This window comes from Oxyura jamaicensis, chromosome 12 (assembly GCF_011077185.1).
Source record: "Oxyura jamaicensis isolate SHBP4307 breed ruddy duck chromosome 12, BPBGC_Ojam_1.0, whole genome shotgun sequence".
NCBI classification, from domain to species: domain Eukaryota; kingdom Metazoa; phylum Chordata; class Aves; order Anseriformes; family Anatidae; genus Oxyura; species Oxyura jamaicensis.
Window position 1 is genome coordinate 6,618,129 of NC_048904.1, and position 12,942 is coordinate 6,631,070.

The 12,942-nt window shown below is 52.2% G+C and overlaps 1 protein-coding gene across 4 annotated transcripts in view; it reads left to right on the forward strand.

The window, feature by feature from the left end:
* BSN (bassoon presynaptic cytomatrix protein) overlaps positions 1–12,942 on the forward strand; it is a 70,972-nt gene that overhangs the window by 18,922 nt on the left and 39,108 nt on the right. The window lies entirely within an intron of this gene.

The following is a 12,942-nucleotide window of genomic DNA, read 5'->3' on the forward strand; positions in this document are numbered from 1 at the left end:
CCTTCCTTTTTTTATTGGGGCAGCTAGCGCTGAATAGAGCAGCTGGTCTGAAGCTGGAGAGCAGCATACTTGCACTTGCTGAGGCTTTCTAAATATAAATGACTTGTTTGCCTCTGCAGCCACTGCTGCAGGCTGAGCAGGGGCTTCTGCGGGCTGTCTGCAGCGGCGTGCGAGGTGTCTGCTCAATGGATTGCCGCCCAAGCCGGAGCCAACAAAAAAAAAGCTCATGAGTAATCGTGGCTGTTCCTTCCCGTGCTCTGCATAGACGGTTCCAGTAATGAAAAATCCACTCAAAGAAAATGTCACGAGCAGCTTGGCCAACCAGTGCCTGCTGACTAATAGGGCTGGCGTTGCTCACGGTACCGCTTCCGACGAGCCGACAGCAGGTCCCAGCGTACCCCTTTGGCGTCAAAAGGAAAGGAAAATCTGCCTGGGGACGTGCTCTCCTCCTTCACTGGGCTTTGTAAGGAGAAACCCATCGGGACGATGGGCGGCTGCATTCTGCACAGCAGAGAGGATGCTGCTAGGGGCAGGGCCAGCAGCTCCCCCAGGTTTTCAAGCTTTGCTGTGTGTTTCGTTTTTATTTTTCTTCCTGTTCTCCCAGGATGTCCCTCTGCGGAATGAGACCGGTTGCAGGAGCTGCAGCCCACTTAACTCCTGCTGCTGGGGCTTCCACCAGCACTGACGGTGTCAGGTGCTGCCCAGCAGCATCTCTTTTGACCTGAATTTTAGCCGATGGCTGTCGTTATTTATAGAGCCCTGTGGGCTCCTCACACCACAAACCCAGCTTGGTTTTCCGAACTTGCTTCTTCCTAACCACCTCCTAACTGCCTCCTTGCTTCTTCCTAACCGCCTCTTGCTGGGGCACGGCTGCGTTTTGGTGCTTACAGGCTAAAAGGGGATTTAGGCAGCGTGAAAGCATCAGGAATTTCTGAAAATAGCCCCGTGCAAGCAGCAAGGTGTCTGCAAGCATCACAACAGCAGGTCGCGCCTGCCGAGGTGTTCCTCACAGCTGGAATTTAAGCTCATGGAGCCTTGCTCATGGCTCTTGCCTCCAGTCTCGGAGACATAACGTGAGGCTTTGCCCCTGGGCAGCGCTTACCGGAGGGATGTGGTGCTAATTGGACTATGAAAACTGGTTAATTGAGCTCTGATTGAAACCCCGTCTTATCTAGGCTGCAAACCTTTTGATCGAGGACAGGCGAAGGGTGGATTTTTTTCAGCTCTGGTTTGGGTTCGCCTTGTAAATATGCTGTGCTGTTGGCTTGGCTTTTTTTTCTCCGAGGGAAATCAAAGCGAAGTTGTTGCAGTGGCTCAGTGGGCAAATTCAGAGAGGGAAATGTGGTCTTAATGGGATCGGAATAGACCACGCAGCAGGTCTGTGGGATTAAATGTGTGTCGAAACGAGTTAAGGCAGGGATGCAGCACGGCACTACGACAGCCGGGGGTGGGTGCTGGGGGAAGGCAGCGCTCTGCTGGCTCCGGGAGCTCCTTTCTGCCTGTGACACCCCCGGGCATCTTCCCTGACACCCGGGGGCCATTTCCAGGTGCGTGGCTGGGTGCCAGAGCACGAAGGCGAGGCAACACCCAGCACCGGTGGGCTTAATTTGGGCACGAAATGTCTGTTGGAACTCCCCCAGGCTGGGAAGCAGGCCCAGTGCTGACCTCCCACTCCCTCCTGCCTGCTTGTCCTCCTGCCTGCAGCCCTGGGGCTGGGCTGGCCGGCTCCTTGCTGCCGGGGGAGGCTGGGAGGGGACAGGCGTGCGCATCGGTCCTGTGGGAAGGGAGTTTTGGTGCCCCGCGCCCCTCTGCTGAGCGTGACACACCGTATTCCTGTTACAAGGAAGGAGAAGCACAAAGGCTTGGGCTCATATGGTTAGCAAAGTCTGGATTATTGTGAATCATCCGCTGTCCTTATCAGAGCGCTACAGACGGCGTTTGCATCAGTCACAGCACAGCCTGCTCTCGGAGTCGGCGGCAGCGCTCTTCCCGTTTAATTGCCGCAAGCAAGCACCTATTTGAAGCCCTGTCCCCAAAGAGCTTGTCATTGCACAGAACCCAGCTTTGCAAGATGTGTGGGCTCCTGGAAAGGATGCAAACCTTTAAGTGTGCACGTATATCACTGCAAGAGGTTGGCCGCGCCGCTCTGCAGCGTGGGGCCATGGCCGGGCTTGGTGCTAGCAAATGGGAGCACCCAGGGGGGTGTTGGTTTAATAGGTTTCTGTCTGGTGCAGTACACCAGTGTGTGAAGACGTGGGAAGGGGGAGCTGCAGGTGCTGAGCTGCTGCAAGCAGAGCCGGGAGATGTGGCTGCAGCTCCTCGGGGCCATAGCTCCTCCCAGACCAGCGTAAGCACGGCTGTGGTCCGCTCATCTGTTCTGCTCGGTCCCTGCTGCGCTCTCCGGCATGCCACCAGGTCTTTCTGTCCTTGGGGACACCTCACGTTGCTCCTGCCCTCCAGGAAGGTGCTGCGCTGCACTGCAAAGGTCTTGAGCAGAGCACGGCGCCCAGCAGATACAGCACGGGTCCAGTGGGAAGGTCTCACTAAAAACAAAAAGCAGCTATCCCTGGTGCTTGGCAGAGCCTGGCACACAAACACAGGAGCAGCTAATGTGCTGAAACTCGGTTTTACAAACTCTACCTTCTGTTCTGCCCTGCCATATTAATTTTCCAGATGATACGATTGTGGCTTTCGTATTTGAGAGCTCTTTGAAAAATGCCACCAACCCGGCACGCTGCTGCTGCCATCTGTCTTCTGAGTGGCTTCTGGGATGCCGCTACTTGCTCTCAGCAGACAATGGTTATTGTCCTACTGAATTAGGAAGAAAGATCCGCAGGCGCTTCTGAAGTATTGTTTTCCATAGGTAGCCCTGGGTTTTAGATTCTAGTTGAGGCTGGGGGCGCATTGAAGCGACTCTGTGCAGATGCTGGAAGCGTGTCCCCAGTGACAAGTCCCGGCGTCCGATGGTTTTGCCCTTGGGAGGTCTCCAGCACCATCTCTTGGAGCCCCCACCTCCTCCAGCCACCGTCCGTGTCCTCCTGCTCCGCCGCCACTTCCTCGCTGCACAAAGCACCGGGAGGCGACGGTGCCCAAGCGGGTGAGCGCGTGGAAGGCGGTGTTGGTTTGGGTGCAAAATGCTCTCCGTCCTGCTGCTTCCCCCTCACCGCTCCGTCCCTCATTTGCAGCCTGGGTGCAGGATGCAGAGAGCCGTGCTTCTTGTTGCCCTCACGTCTGAAAAGCACGCTGCGGATCCGAGCCCCGACAGCTGGCGCTTAAACCCAAGCTGACTCTGCTTGAAGCTGGGACAAGACTTGGTGTTTGTCTCCAAACGTGGTTCCTCGCTGGTGTTTGGAGCTTGGAGCAAATCAAAGAGGGGGTGAAGTCAGCTGGGTTGATGCAGGGTGCTCTTTTTCATCTTCGTTTAGTCGGAACAGACACAGTGCTCAGCTTGCACAAGGTGTCCACCAGTCTCAGGCCCGTTCTGGCCATGGTGGCAGTGCTGATGGAGGCGCTGAGCGTGTTTAGCACCCAGAGGTGCTGCACTGAGCTCTTGGGCTGGAGCAGGAAACGTTTAGGTCATTGAGCCTGCGCACCTTTACAGCACCGCGCTGGCAGAAGGTGGGACAGCTGTCTGGAGGCTGTCTGTGCGATGTTTTCATCAGAAATCAGCAAGTAAGGGAAGCTTTTTTTTTTTCTTTTTTTTTCTTCTCTTGGCCTGACAAGTGAATTTGAGCTTCTGATGGACGCTGGTTGCTCTCAGCTCCTGCATGCCTTCTGCAGGATCTCCAGCTGGAGCAGTTCTCTGCTCTCCTCCCGAACGAGAGCACGCGACGTGCCGGTGCTGAGGTCCCTGGTCCAGGCTGGCTCTGCTGGGCACCCACCCTGAAGCAGTGGAAGAAGAGTGAAGGGACCAGAAAGAGGAAAGTTTTGCTTCTGGGGTACCATTATTTTAACTGAGCAATTTTTATTTTACATTTTTCTCTTCTGCAGAAGTTTCCAGATCTGTAACCAAGGACTTGGCCTGTCCCCTGAGCAGAACAAAGCTAGCAGGACGTAGCAGGTGCTTTCTGATGGAGAGTTTGTGCAGCTTGTTGGGGTCTTTTGATTTAGACCTCCATGGCACACAAAAAAATCATGATTTGAGTGACCAGTTTTAGTCTTGCTTTGCACTTGCATGTGTTAGTCATTTTTTTCCTTGAAGAAAGGGTGATTGCTGTTGTAGAGGGGCTTGCAGTTAAGCACCCCCTTTTTAGAGGAGTGTATAACAGCTAGGAAAAATCCAATCAACAGCGGCGTGGCTTTACAGCTCTCTCTTCACTTCTAATTCTTTGCAGATTTTGGTGTTAGAAATGCTGTGGGTTTTACTTAGCAGGTGATGACTAGCACGCTGTGTCCGGGTACGTTGGGACGGGAATAGCAACCCTGCTGTAGAAAGGCTGTTCCCACTGGAAGCAGGTCCTGGAGGCACACGTGGCCGTGAGCTGTGCCTAAGGGGATGCCCTGGAGACACCAGGAGCCCCGTTCTGCAGCGAGGAGGGGACTGTCACCGCCTCGTGGCCTTGGTGCATGGATGGCTCCTCCAGACAAACGCTCCCAGTAGGGAACCGCCAGTCCCAGGCTGCAGTTCTGTCCCGTGGGGAAAGGGACAGCAAGGAGCAGACTTGAACTGCAAGGAAGTCTTAGGTTAACGTGGTGGGACTGCTCGCTGACAGGATGGTTAAGCTAAAGCCCCGATATCCCCCCTTCTAGTGCCCACCCAGTAAACCCACAACTGCTGGGAAGTGTAAGGAGCCAATTTGGCACCCAGGGACATGCAGTGGGGGCAGGAGGGGACATGACCCAGTCCTGCCTCGCTGTGGCTGTCTAATTTGTTCGATACCTGCATCTGCTGAGCAGCGTGAAAATCCAAACAATGGCACAGGCTGTGTGAGTGATTTCAGGCAATTTTGGTGATTTTCAGTGCGAGCGATTTCAGCTGGGGGCAGCTCATGCTGTTGCTCCTTTGGCCAGTGCTTAATAACATGAGTTGCTTTTTTATTATTATTTTTAATTTGAGTTGTGGGATGAACCTTTTCACCCCAAATCATCCCCTACCCTGAGGAACTCTTGTAGGATGACAGTTGGGTCAGGACTTAGCAAAGGTCAGGTCATGGCAGCTTTGGGGTGTCTCAGGGCCATCGCATGAGCTCGTATTTTCTTTGCTACAGCCATAGATCTGTGCCTCACCAGTCCTGTGGCTGGCTGGATTGAGAATTACTCATGTCAGGGAATTTAGGTTTATCTGGAATAATTGAGTAATTAACTCTGTTTAGGTATTGTGCAATGGCTTGTCTGTCTTCAGGCCTTACGTTCTGCAAGAGCATCCGCTACATATTTAATCCACAGCAATAAAAAGACAGAATGCATTCTGCTTTGCTGCATTAGTCCACTCCAGTTTGTTCCCTTGCCCAAGCTGTTCCTTCCAGCTGGTTTTCTCAAAAAAAAAAGTGTGTTGGACCAGGACAAACGAGGCATAACTTGGCTACTTCAGCCTGGAGAGGGTGGGAGGCAGAAATGGCTGTTCTGTGGCTCTCTCTGAAAATATTTCATACTATTTATGTCAGCACCCAGGATCATCTGTATCATTTTAAAAAATTCTGTCCCACATGGGCAAAATGAGCAAAACAGTGAAATCAATTGTGTGACATCTGTAGACGGGGCAAAACTTGACGCCTAAAAGGACCTTGAGGTACTCAGGCTCGTTGGGTTCGTTCCCTGCACTCCAAGTGCTGTGGTTGTTCAGGGGCATCCCCAGAGGAACCAAAAACTCCTGGCGAGGATGCAACGGGGCCTGCTCGGAGCAGCAACGCGGAGCCGTACAGCAAATGACTGAGGGTTTTATTCCGCACTACCGACAGGAAAGCAGGCTGCTTTCAAGTTAATCTCCTTTCAGGCTGCGTATCGAGAGCACCCCCTGTGCGTTGCAGCAGGGGGGAATCGCGCCGCTGCTGGGCTCGGCCGCCAGCTTTCCCCTTCGTGCCCAGGGAAATCCCTGCTCTGGGCACGGGCACCAGGCCCCTCGCTCCTCCTCGGTTGCTATTTTAGTTCTGTAGAAGTCGAAGAAGTCTCAGGGCCCCAGAGGCTCCCGATGTTGGGAGGCCTCACTGCAGGGTACCGGAGCAGCAGCAAAACGAGGCAAAGCAATCCATTGGGCTTCCCAGGAGCGCGAGGGCTCGTGTCGAGGCCCTGCAGCTGCGGGGCTTGGGGCTGCACTTAAAGCACGTCCATGCTGCAAGCTCGCGAGGTAAAACCCTGGGGGGAAGCTCCACGCAGCTCCCCGTGACCACATGTGGAGGAAAGCATCCTCCGAGCGCATCTGTGCACCCGAACCTTTCATGTGCTCCCACGGAAGGAGAACAAAGGCTGTCTAAACAGGAGCTAGTGAGGCAGCAAATCGCACAAGAAACATTCCCTAATGAAGTGGAAGGACTTGTCCCTTTGCCCAGGGCCGTGGCTCTGCAGGCGTGCAGGGCTGGGCAGCATCGTGCTGTGACGGGGGCCCCGTGCCTGGGGAGGAGAGGCTGGAGGCACCCTGGCAGGATCAGAGTGCAGGGTCTGGCTGCAGAAAGGGCTCTGCCACCCGTTAACCCCTCACGGGGCATGGGTTTCTTGCCTCTGCCCAGGAGGCAGCGGCTCCCTCAGCACACTGGCGATGGGGACCTGGCAGGGGGAGCACCACCCTGCCTGTAACGGCAGGCCAAGGTTAGTTGCAAAGCTGTTCAGTGATGTTATTTATTTATTTAATTAATTTATTTATGTTTGCTTAATCTTTGTGTGGTGTGGGGAAGGAGGGCGTGCAGATCCTGTTGTGCACGGGCAGGGGGTGGCAGGGGCGGCCGTCCCGGGGACAGAGGGGTGTGCTGTGATGCACACATGCAAGGCGTCTCCAGCAGCCTTTTTCCTGCCCTGCCTGTATCTCGGCAGCAATCTCCTAGCAGGAGCACGTTGTGCTCACTCTGCTGCCTTTTCCTTGGCTGTACGCAGAAGAGATGGCAGCCGTTTGTGGTTCCTGGTCGTTTTGAAAGCAGCGGGAGAAGACTTGCTCTCACTTAGTTTGGGGGGTGCTAACTAGAGAAAGAAGCTTTCTTAGGGGAAAATTGGTTAGCAAATGACTAATAGGATGAAACGGCGCTGTCCTATTCTGCAGCTTGGTTCTCTGGACAAATGCAATTTCCCATCTGTTGTTTGCAGTGAAGGAGATGAATTTGGGGGGTTTGTTCCTGCTCGCCAGCACGGGTTGATTATTTCCTGGCAAGCACTAGCACAATGATTACCGAGGGCTTCTGTGGCTTCCCCTTCTGGACATAAGTGCCGAGGAGTGGATTTTATTTGTTTTGATATCTTTGAAGAGAAAGCTGAGCATAAGGTGGCTGTTTTCAGAAGTGCCTCGCTGACCGATCCCCTTGCCAGCTAAGTGCCTGAACACCCCTAATTGCGCGGTCCTTCCGGAGCGCTGCGTCCTCGCGCAAGCATGCTTTACATCTCGACCAGGAAACTCCAGCCCACATCCCTGTGTGTACCGGCGTGGAGCTGGCATGCGTTTTGGCCCATCTTGAGGCCACGCTGGGACAGCCATCGGCTCCAGCCATCCTGCAGGGGAGCCCGCAGAAACCTTGTCTCCTGCTGCTGTCTCTTCTCCTTCATGCCGGGTCTCCTAGGTGGGACCCTGGCTGGTGCTCCACGTTGCAGCCCCCCGGGGGTGTTTTGCAGGGCTCATCTCACTTGTGTGCAGGTTGTGCACCGATCCAAACAGCGAGAGCTGCTTGCCCTGCTGTGAATAGATGAGCTCTGGGGTAAGCTGTCCCTGTGCTGCTACAGGAGAAATGGGCAAAATGAAAACTTCAGAACAACGTATGTATTTGTATTTGTTGTACTCTCCACCAGCCAGCCTGAGATGGTGCGGGAAGCCTTCTCTCTGTGGTACCATTAGCTTTTCTCGCTTGTCAGGAGCTCTTTCAGGCTTTGCTGAGCTTTCCCTGCTCTCCCCCTCCAATTCCCACCTTCTGCCTGCCCTGCAGCATCCCCAGCCCCCCACCGTAGCTTGCTGCTCACCCCCCTCTCTAGCTGGAGGCTGTTGTGTAGTGTTGCCTGTTCTCTTGGATCAGGCTGTTCCTTTAATTGCACAGCGCATAGCTCTGGCAGATTTTGGTGCGATGCTACAAAATACAAGACGTGCCCCCAGAGAGCTCCTCCAGAGCTGATCCGGGAGGCATTGCAAGGAAAGGACATTTTGCTGACTCGCTGGTTTCTTTAGATGGTGGTTCTTCAGCTGCAGGCTAAGCTGATGAGCTGAAGGCGTGTGAGGACACTCAAGGCATGTCCCTGGCAGCTCTTCAGCTCCAGGAAGAGGCTGGGATGCTGCAGTGTTCCTCCGGGACAGCCAGTAGCACCCATTGATGAACCCCTTCTTCATCCAGTCAGTGATCCCTGGCACTGAGCCTCCCCTCAGGGCGATTAACGCAGTACTTTCGTTACCAAATTACAGCTCTGGCTATTTTTATACCACTCTGGCTCTGGAGGTCCCGGTGCCCAGGAAAGGTGGCGGGGGAGATGGGACCCTGGTCTTCGGGTGCACCTGCTGGGGGTCAGCTTTGTGAGCTGGGGCTCCTGGAGGCCTGGAGTTGGAAAGCTCCTTCCAGAGGCTTGCTGTCTTGTGGTTCCCAAATGCGTTTTTCCAGGATTTCCAAATCTGTAGAATGTTAAATATGCATTTTGGACAACTTGGAGCAAACCCACGTTCCTTTCCTTTGCTTGACAGTGAACTTGTCCCGTTTTTCAGCTGGCTGTGCACCCAGTTTTCTCATGCCAGGGAAGGAGGGCGGGCTGCATCTCTCCCTGTCCTGTTCAAAGTGGCCAACCTGCATGGGACCTCTTACTTGAAATCACGTGGAAGCTGCTGGTGCCAGCCTAAAATAACCCTTTCAGACAAGTAACTGTGCTCCTGATGTTCCCAATGGCCTCATCCTGTACAGAGAGCTGTGGCTGTGGGGAGGTGTAAATGGGCTGAGCTGGTCAGGAGCCACCAAGTCTCCCAAATCTCAGATACAGTCATCTCATGCTCTCCTGTCATCTGCTTGTCCAGTAGGACAGCCTTCTGCATCACCTCCAAACGGTCCCAAATAGCCAATCTGTGGTAAAGATGGAATTACTCTTCATTATGATCCTAAAGTTTGGCTCAAAGAGATCATGGGTGTTTGCTTGAAGCCTTTCTGTTTGCAGCTCACTTTAAAGCTCTTGCCTACTGCAAAGGCCGAGCACTGTGCTTGGGAGGCCTTCACGGCCGTGTTGTCCTACCTCGGGAGATCCAAACAACCTGCACATCACCAGCCTCTCCTGCTAACAGGGGGCTGGCTGTCTCCACACAACTCCCTAAAACAGGCGGCGGTAGAATAACGGTGGAAGCCCCGTGAGCTCAACAAGCCGTCTCCGTCATCGTTTCATATCGAGTCGCTTTTAATTGGGCGGCTTCCTGGGTGTTGTTCCAGAGGGACTGGTGACATGCAGCACACAGGGCCGCCTGTTGGCCCTCCCTGTGTACCTCTGCAACGCTCCACACTCCTGTACCGAGCTCACCTGCAGAGGGTCCGGATTTGCCCCCCCGTGCATCCCGTTGCACCGGGTGGTTCAAACTTTCAAAGCTGGCGAGATGAGTTTGGGCACTAAATCCCCTAGAGATGAAAGGCCTTGTAAGTTTTACCTCTGTGAGCCTTGTACTGAGCCCAACAGCATGTGTATAATTTGCTGTAATGGCTAGAAACATCTGCTGTTAAAAATGATGCTTAATATATTTGGCTTCCATTTCCAGTCATTAGTTCTTTTTATGCCTTTTTATGCCTAATTAAGAACCTTTTAGTACCTGATATTGTTTCCTCTGAATGTGCAGCTCTGTCGTAATCAAGTCACTTCTTAATCTTCTCTTTGATAAACTAAAAAGATCAACCTCTTTAATTCTCTCATTTCAGACATTTTCTCCTAAAATTGCTTTTACAGATCCGGTCTATATCTTTTGCAGAGTTGTACTAATGTTTTTTAAATGTCGGTGTTGAACCGTTCACGGTTCTGGAACGGCTCCCTTGGTGCTGGAAGCAGAGGCTGAGCCACCTCCGTATTCCCACCTCCAGCTTCGTGCCACCGCATGGAGCCAGCTCGGGTTTGCGGGCAGCAGACTCGGCTGCATCCATATTTATTGCTATACCGAACTCTGTGCTGTGGTGATACTGCCACAGTGAGATCAGGACCCTGCTAGAGAGGTACCTAAGCAGTAGTAAGCCCTTGTTGTCCTTCAGGTCTGCCAGGTAACTACTCTGAAATCCATTTAGCATATTCAGTATTTTACAGGTCTTCTTCATTATTTTTTTTTGTCAGCTTGTCACTTATTAATGAGGTTAAAACACCTTTTGGACATCATGTATATTGTTTCCATTCATTACTAATACCAAATCTGCATTCTTAGCAGAGAATAAAATCAGGTTTGCTTTCCATGACCTATTTTCCCTAAAACCACGTTGACTGGCATATATGCTTGCCATTCAGTTCTCTGCTGCGTGACTCCCGTGTCATCTTTCTGTCTTAGATGGCTGGCTGGCCTGTTCAGGTCATACCCTTGCTGCCTTGGTATTTAAGCAGAAGACTCTTGCAGTCTTCTAAAATTCCTTCAGTGCACTTGGAGATTAACATCAGCACGCAGCAGTTTTCTTAGCTCTCTCAGATCTTTTGGATGCAAAATTATTCAGATCTGCCAAATTTAAATATCCTTAGCGCTGGTAGATGTTGCTGAATGTTCGTCTCAATTGCTAATAAGTTGGAAATGCTTCATCCCTGAGATGAGTATTATCCTGCTTCTTTCCAAATGTTTACCAGCAGTAATTATCGCACTTCCACCATATCTTTCTCATTAGCAGCGTTACCTTCTGCATCCAGTAATGGACCTGTGTCCTTCCTCGGGTAGCCTCTGTCCCTGATAAATCCTTTCTGCTGCTCCCCAACAGACTTTTTCATGAAGTTCCTGTGTTTTCATACAGTTTATGTACTTCACAGCTTCGTTTCCATCAGTTGATATTGGTGTGCTGAGCTCTGATAATTGTTGATTTTATAGTTCCAATTGTGCCCCTTTTTTGCACAGCAGCCACCTTCCCTTTTAGCCAGCCTTGTTCACTCCCTATTGAGGGATTGGTTCTGTTTCAGAATCATCATTTGCACTCCAATTTTCTTTGTATTTTTCAGTATTTCTGCAGTCAGATCTGCTCAAGTGAAGGAGACTTGCATGCTCTGCACAGCCGGTCCAAGGCTGTTCACGGAAGCATAACTTTGCTTCTTGGTATTTCAGAGCATAATGGTGACTTCAGCATTCCAGCGATGGGAGCTGGACCTTGAGTTTTTGATCTTTTTAGGTTTTCCTCTTCTCCTTGATGGGCGTTTCATTTTGCTGCTTTACCCAGACGATTGGCACTAATGTAGTAGTAGGAAAACTTCTTTCTATGTTCCTGCCTCTGTTTCTGTCGTGTTTCCTGTGCATCTTCCACCCCTCCATGGTTGGTCAGCTGGCAAGAAGGGGAGCATGCAGAGGAAGGTGTTGCGAGCCAGCTGAGTCATCCACCATTTCATATGTTTGGGTCTCAATCACCCAGTACTCCACCAAATCAAGACTTTCAGGGGTTAGGTTAGCAACCTTCACTCTTCCAGGATCCTTTCAGTTGTCTTTGCTCTGCGTAGGCCACACGTCGCAGAGAGGCTGGCCAGGCAGTGCGGTAGCCCCAGGTGAAGTCACATCTCGGACATTCACACGGGGAGCCCACCACACCGCTGTATCCCCTCAAGTTTTCTCCTCGGTATTCCTCAGCCTGTGCTCCCCCAAACACTGATAACTATCTGGCCACTTCTGTCTGATTGGAACACTTTTTTTTTTTCCCGTCTTGGTTGCAAAGCACCATTGATTGTATGCATGTGCACATGCAAGTGAGCTTGCAGGCGTGCACATGGACCAGGTTTAAGTGAAAGAGCTTCAATTATCCCATTGTTCCCAAGCCTCTGAGCTCAGGACTGTCCTCGTGGCTTGTTCCTGACCCGTACTCTGCTCCCATGGCCATCAGGAGACGGGGGGACCTCCTGGTGTCAGGGAGCAGTTCTGCACAGTGGAGATCTGCTCTTTCCCCACCTTCTACCTAGCCCTAGGGTCTTAAAGTGTGGATAAGAAGATTACGCAGAGAGGGAAGATTTGCATTTCTTAGATAATGGGAACTTTGTGGGGGAGAGAGAACCTGAATAGAAAGGATTGGTTCTCCCTTAATCAGAGCTGATGGGGATAGCACGCAAAGCTGATGGGAGTTCAGGAGCCGCTCTCCTGAAATAGCGCAGCGGGGAAAAACGCCGAGGGACAAGAACGCAAAAATAATGTGAGGAGTTCTGCACATCTTCAGTTTGTGGCTCAGAATAGTGATCGCAAAACCATAAGAAGTTATAAAGTCTAATAAATCTCAGTGGCTGTAACAGCCCCGTGTGATGTAGCTAACTGGGGAGGATGGGGTTGGGGTGGCTCACGTCGGGTGGTGGTTTGGGCAGCAGGCAGCAGCCCTTGCATGTGGTCACGCTGCTGAGGGTCTGGAGGATGGGCAGGGTGAGCAGAAGAGACGAGGTTTGGGGCACGGGAGTTCAGCAAGCAGTGGGCATGGCAGAGTGAGAAGAGCTTGGAGCTGATGTGTGACCGGTTCTATGGGGTGTGGGAAGGAGCCTTGGGGACCCAGGGACAGAAGATGGAGCAGAGTTGGAGAACACTTTTTCTTTTTGGCCCCTGCTTTGCTTTTCTTGGGGAAATCTTCTGCAAGCAGACCTGGTTATCCTGTGCTATACGTTAATATTTGCATAGCTGCAGAGCATCCCGGGGATTCCTCATATTAGAAGGCTCGC